The following is a 6,883-nucleotide window of genomic DNA, read 5'->3' on the forward strand; positions in this document are numbered from 1 at the left end:
AGATGGAGAAGGAGAGGAAGAGGGAGAGGGGGAGAGGAGAGGGGGGAGAGAGAGAGAGAGAGAAAGAGAGAGAGAGAGAGAGAGAGAGAGAGAGAGAGAACTATAGTCCTACTACACTGCTTGTGAAGCTTCGTCCTGCAGGTAGGGATCTGGGTTTGAACCCAGGCCCTTGCACATGGTAACATGCTCTTTTGACTGAATGTGCCACCACCTGACCCCACTCTATAGTCTGCTAACAACTTTTTTTCACTTATCTTTTACATATCCCTCTGCTTCCCACAAATAGTTCAGAAAATATCCTCATTTGGAAGGACTTACTCATGGCTTCAGTGTCACCACAACCAGTAAAGTAGCATGAATTGGAGCCAGGACTAGGAAAGGGCACCTTTCCAGTCATCTATGTGTTCACTAGAGGTGTGCTTGATATGTCAGAAAGGAAGAATGTGAGGGATGAAGAGAGTAGGGAAAGAAGGATACGTATTAAACATTTTGGGTTTTAAATGAACCAATACTTGACCTGTTTTCTTCTACATCAGTGGCCTAACAACAAAGTAGATTAAAGATTCATTTTCCTTTTATTGAAAATTCTGTATCCAAATCTGAGAATCTGGGAGCCAGGTGTTGGTGCACGTGGATGAGTGTTCTTGTTACAATGCACAAGGACCCAGGTTTAAGCCCCTGTCCCCACCTGCAAAGGGACAGCTTTATAAGTGGTGACACAGGACCACAGGTGTCTCTTGGTCTATTACCCTCTCTAGCATGTCTTTCCCTCTCAGTTTCTGGCTGTCTCTACCCAGTAAATAAATACAGATAATAATAAAAGCAATTTTAAAAAACTGAGCACAATTTAGAAAAAATTTAAAAATACAACTCTGAGAGTCTGTACTTTTAATATATACACATGAGGGAGTCGGGATGTAGCGCAGCGGGTTAAGCACAGGTGGTGCAAAGCACAAGGACAGGCGTAAGGATCCCTGTTTAAGCCCCCGGCTCCCCACCTGCAGGGGAGTCGTTTCACAAGCGGTGAAGCAGGTCCGCAGGTGTCTGTCTTTCTCTCCCCCTCTCTGTCTTCCCTCCTCTCTCCATTTCTCTCTGTCTTATCCAACAACAATAACATCAATAATAACTACAACAATAAAACAAGGGCAACAAAAGGGAATAAATAAAGTTAATATAAAAATTAAAGAAAAAATATATATGGCTATAAGAGTACATGGCATGTTTCACCTGGAAATAATTTTTACAGTAGCTTTGTGAACTTCTGTGTGTAGGGGTTACCTTGAAACTCAGACGAGGCCTTTTCTAAGGAAATGCTGAAGGTCTATTTCAATAATTGGAAAGTGGGTGGAATTCAGAGGTAAAGGAATATATTCTCATTGCCTTGGGAGACTACTTCATTTCTGTCAGAAAGTTTTAATCTAAAAGACACAACGTATAGGTGAAGTCTCTTTCAAAACATCCCCGTCTCCATTAGCTCTGGGGAAGCAATTATTATTTGATAGACTTAGCGATACGTGAAATAGCAAAATTCATATATATGGCTTCAGAAAGAATATATTCTGACCTATATCGAACTCCTTAATGTGTGATATTTAGTGAGAGTCTGTAAATGACCAAAAAGGAGCTAGAGATACCTACAAATGGTGTGTTACCACTGGATAGTTCAATGGAGTGTTAAATTAAACAAAAGTGAAGATAGAAAGGTTGAAGCAATTATGCTCTTTGCCAGCAGACCTTTTTCTGTAGGTCCTATACTGGTATTCAATTTAAATAAAGACTTTTTTCCATCCCCTGAAATTACCATTGACTTATTGAGTTTGACAATAGTCAACAATGCCTTAATGTTTGTCCAAGTGAAAGAAATCACTTCACTGTGTCCTAGAGATATATGAGGTAAATTCATCAAGAGAAGCAACTCAATAAGAATCTGGATGATATTCTGCTTGGATACACAATCTGCCTGAGACCAGCACGGCGTCAGATCACCAACAGAATGCTCTTGTTGCTGCGTACCTAAAAGAAAAATAGCTGGAGAAGAGGCATCCAAACCCTCCTTCCCTTAATGCCCTCAATTGTTTTTTACATTATGTTATATTTTCTCATTGCAAGCTGTAAATCAGAGTGGGGATGAGAAAAGATGCAGCTAAGCCAGCAAATATGCTATTGAACTGAATCCAGCTCTATTATTTGCTGCCTCTTCCCAAAATATTTTTCTCATTTAGTACAAAATATGGTTAATAACTTAAGCATAGAATGTTTCTCGTCTCCCAGCATACACTATACAATTTCCTGTGCACATTTATAATTGCACTTAGTACACACATATGGACCATTTATATACATGTATATACATATACACCATTTATTTAAAATGGACTTGTGTCTACCTTCTTTTGAGCTTGTATACTGCTTATTAGAAAAAATAACAATGACACATTTTCCATACATGTGTCACACACACACACACACACACACACACACACACACACACACACAGAGAGAGAGAGAGAGAGAGAGAGATACAGAACCAGACAAAAATGAAACTAAATTACTTATTTGAATACTTATTTGAATCATCTGTTACAAAAACTAAAACATGTTATACATATTTTTCAGTCATCTAGTTTTTCTAAAGACAATCTTCCTTGCAAACCAGTGGGTGTTCATAATTTTTCTTTTAAAAATATGTATTTATTTATTTATTGTTGATTAGCTATGAGAGATAAATTGACGGGGGCAGGGAGGCAAAGAGTAAAAGAGACAGAGAGACACCTGCAGCCCTGCTTCACCATTTGTGAAGCTTCCCTCCTGATGTTGGGGACCAGAGACTTGAATTTGGGTCTTTACATCCTGTAATGTGTGAACTTAACCAAGTGCCCCATCATCAGCACACCACCCGGCCCATAATTACTTTCGGATGTTTTTTCTTTCTGGCAATAGCGCCATAATGTGTAGATTTTATTATTCACTGATGAGACTATTTAACACTATTTATTTAGAGACAGAACAAGAAAAGAGGCAGAGAAACAGACTATAGCACAAAAGCTTCCTTTGTACCCAGGGGGTACTGGTTATGAACCTGGGTCTTAGACATAGCAAAGCGGCACATTGTCCAGGAGAACTAGTTTGTTGTTCTGAGTCAGCCTTCCTCCCTTCCTCCCTTCCTCCCTTCCTTCCTTCCTTCCTTCCTTCCTTCCTTCCTTCCTTCCTTCTTTCCTTCCTTCCTTCCTTCCTTCCTTCCTTCCTTCCTTCCTTCCTTCCTTCCTTCCTTCCTTCCTTTCTCCCTTCCTTCCTTCCTTTCTCCCTTCCTTCCTTCCTTCCTTCCTTCCTTCCTTCCTTCCTTCTTTCCTTCTTTCTTCCTTTTTTGCCACCAGGAATATTGTTTCTGGTGACTACCACCTTCTTTTTTTCCCCTGTTCCCTTTTTATTTATTAAGACAGGAAAAAAAATGAGAGGCGGGGGAGATAAGGAGAGAAGAAAGAAATGCTTGCAGCATTGCTTCACCACTTAAGTTTCTTCTTGAAAGTGAAGATCTGGAGATTGAACATGTGTAGGGGCCAGACAGTGGCACACCAGGTAGAGCACACACATTACAGTGCACAAGGGCCTGGGTTCAAGAACCTAGTCAAGGTTCCAGAACCTACAGGGGGAAGTTTCTGGAGAGATGAAACAGTGCTGCAGGCACTTTCCTCTCTCTCCACTGTCTTCTCTCCCCTCTCAACTTCTGTCTCTATCCATAATAAGTAATAAAATATTTAAAATGCCAAAGTTGTTTAGAAATATAAGTAAAGATCGATATTCAAGGTGATATTGCACTGTTATCTATATAGATAAGTAGATATCTATGCAGATTAATAAATGTGTTTATTTATATAAAATGTATTTCAAGAAAGAGAGCTTTCTTGGTCCAAGAATATGTATATTGCATATTATATAAAAATTACTGTTAACCATGTTTATATACTTCCCCATATTTGGGAGCTACTCTCTGCCCAGATCCAGCTCTAGTCCTATTTCCAACTTTGATGTCACTTCCCCAGACAATACCTTTATCAACCTGAATGTTAGCTGTCAGACTCAGGCAAAAATTCGTCGTGGACCCTGTGAAATAGACCTAAAATAGACCTACTAGCTTTCTCCGATATGGAGACTCCAAATTTCATCTGCTATATTCTTACCTTTAGGTTCCTCATTATTAAATAGCTTGTTCTGCTTTATCTATTAATGCTTTTCAACCACCAAGTTGCAGATGCTACCATGACACCAAACTGATTTTCTAGGGCAGACAACCTCACTGATGTACCCTGAAATCTTACCACTCCAGAGCCCTGCCCCACTAGGGAAAAATAGAAACTGGCTGGGAATATAGAATGACTTGCCAACACCCAGCTTAATCTTGTGGAGAAGGTATTAAAAATCCTTCCATCTTCTGCACCTCGTAATGATCCTGGGTCCATACTCCCAGAGGGATAAAGAATCATTTGCAAAATAAAAGATGTAGGTAGCTGTGTTAGAAACCTATTTCTTTTTACTCAAGACAAAGATAAATACAATAGGGCATCTAAATGTCTCTTTCTTGATGGCCATGAGTGTTCTTTGTGAAGCATTATCACATAACTACATCTTACATCTGACTATGTTGCCATACCAATAATAATAACACCACACACACACACACACACACACACACACACACACACACACACACACATACTCACTGATTATAGCAAATAAAATGTTATTTAGGAACTGAGGAGATAGTTAATCAAAAAGTCTTTCTTGCTTTAGACTCCCAGGTTTCAATGTTCAGCACACCATAAATCAGAGGTGTGCATGCTCTAGTCTCTCTCTCTCTCTCCCACTATTTGATCTCGGTGTGTGTGTGTGTGTGTGTGTGTGTGTGTGTGTGTGTGTGTTTCTCAGTATTTCTTTCTCCGCTTCTCCTTCCCTAACATATTTGCATATTTTGTATAATTCTTTTATTCAGAATAATCAATAAGGGGTTTGGGGGGTAGTGAGCAGAGCAGGTTAAGTGCAGGTGGCATAAAGTGCAAGTACTGGCACAACAATTCCGGTTTGATCCCTGGCTCCCCAGCTGCAGGGGGGTTGCTTCACAGGCGGTGAAGCAGGTCTGCAGGTGTTTATCTTTCTCTTCTCCTCTCTGCCTTCCCCTCCTTTCCTGATTTCTCTTTGTTCTATCTAACAATAACAACAAGGGCAACAGAAATGAAAAAAAAAATGGCCTCCAGGAGCAGTGGATTCGTGGTACAGGCCCCGAGCCCCAGTGACAACCCTGGAGGCAAGTGAGAGAGAGAGAAAGAGAGACAGAGAGAGAGACAGAGATAGAGAGAGAGGAGAGAAGAGAGAGACGAGAGAAGAGAGAGAGAAAGAGAGAAAGGATTCGTGGTACAGGCCCCGAGCCCCAGTGACAACCCTGGAGGCAAAAGAGAGAGAGAGATACAGAGAGAGAGAAAGAGAGATATAAACAGAAAGAGAGAAAGAAAAAGAAATAAAGAAGATATTTCAAATAATATCATGCAGTAGATACATGTGTCCACACATGGGTTAGAATGGCCTTGTTGAAAAGGTCTGTTGTCTTGTGTGGAAGAAGTTTTGGTATATAGAGAAGGACATCTCTATCTTTGAACCATTCTATTTCACCAACCTGTTGGTTATCAGAAGGCTCTTATCCCCAGGAATGTTCAGTTCTCTTTATCTGAGGCAGTTCATTTGGAACAACTCTATTAGAAATTCACATCTCCAAAGAGTCTGCTCACACCTTGGACTCCTTGACCTTTAACCGTGTCCTTGAAACTATAGAGAAAATTAATTAAATCATTTTTCAATAGGAATGCATTTAAATCCATTTGGCTAGAATTGTTTTTCCTTTTTAGGTAACTTCATTACTGTTCTCACCACAGATAGCTACTTCTGCTTCCTATCACATTAATATTCCTAGAGAAAATATTTAAGTTATTAAAGTTAGCAAGACAGAAGGAGCAATGAAACCTTGGATGACATCAGTGCAATCTTTGCTGGAATCCAGGCTTATCTGCCAAAAAAAGTTCACCAGTGGTGTCTCAGGGTCCTGAGCATGGGGCCACACCCTTAAAGAAGAGAAAAGAGAGTCTGTAGAAAGAGATTCGCAAGAGCTTGTCTTAGAATCCAGCTTCCAAATGTAATTGTTCTGAAGCTCAGAGTCTAGACCATGCTTCCACGGCTTCTTATCCATTTCTTACCACCTGGGATGATTCAGAACATCTGTCAATTGTCAGTTACAAAGACCTGAAAGGTGCTAATTACCTATTTGATCCATCTGAGTGCTTCTAAGAATAACTTTTCCATCTGAGAAGTCTGTATTCTGCCTCTTAGAGCCTCAGACCCACATTGTTTCACCCCTGCTGTGAGATTTCAGTTAAAATAAAGACTTTCTTGAAACTTAACTGGCTCACTGGCACTGTTCTCTTATGAACATTTCTTTAATTTGGCAAATTGGCTTCTCAGAAATGTTAGCCAATTTTCCTTCAATGAAAAGCTGAGGTTCAGTAATTAGACTATAAGGAGAGCAAACAAAGTCATGAGGGTGTTGTCCTCTAAGAAAATGCCAAATGCTTCCCTCTAAAAGATGATGGCTGATTCTCAATCTGAACACGAAAAGAGCCCCAAACACAGTCCCTGTGTTCTCTGGATTCCATATATGGAAAGAATCTAGAATAAATTGAGTCAAGTGTTTATACAGGACCTTCTCAGCCTTAATTCCTTTGGGCACAAAATACGACTTGGGATATTTTATCTGATTTTATTTGAATTCTTGCTGGGGCTTTTGGCCTGCACTAGTACTCCAGAACTGCTCCTGGCGGTCATTTTCCTTTTCTTCCTTTTT

At 40.0% G+C, this 6,883-nt stretch overlaps 1 long non-coding RNA gene across 1 annotated transcript; it reads right to left on the minus strand.

The window, feature by feature from the left end:
- Positions 1 to 1,306: 1,306 nt before the first annotated feature.
- Positions 1,307 to 6,415, minus strand: LOC132537622 (uncharacterized). Its single transcript, XR_009549079.1, has 3 exons — positions 6,304 to 6,415; positions 6,010 to 6,107; positions 1,307 to 1,418 (listed from the first exon to the last, which is right to left on the minus strand). It is a non-coding gene; the product is annotated as an uncharacterized LOC132537622 (long non-coding RNA).
- Between the last annotated feature and the right edge of the window lie 468 nt (positions 6,416 to 6,883).

This window comes from Erinaceus europaeus, chromosome 3, assembly GCF_950295315.1.
Source record: "Erinaceus europaeus chromosome 3, mEriEur2.1, whole genome shotgun sequence".
In the NCBI taxonomy this organism is placed as follows: Eukaryota; Metazoa; Chordata; class Mammalia; order Eulipotyphla; family Erinaceidae; genus Erinaceus; species Erinaceus europaeus.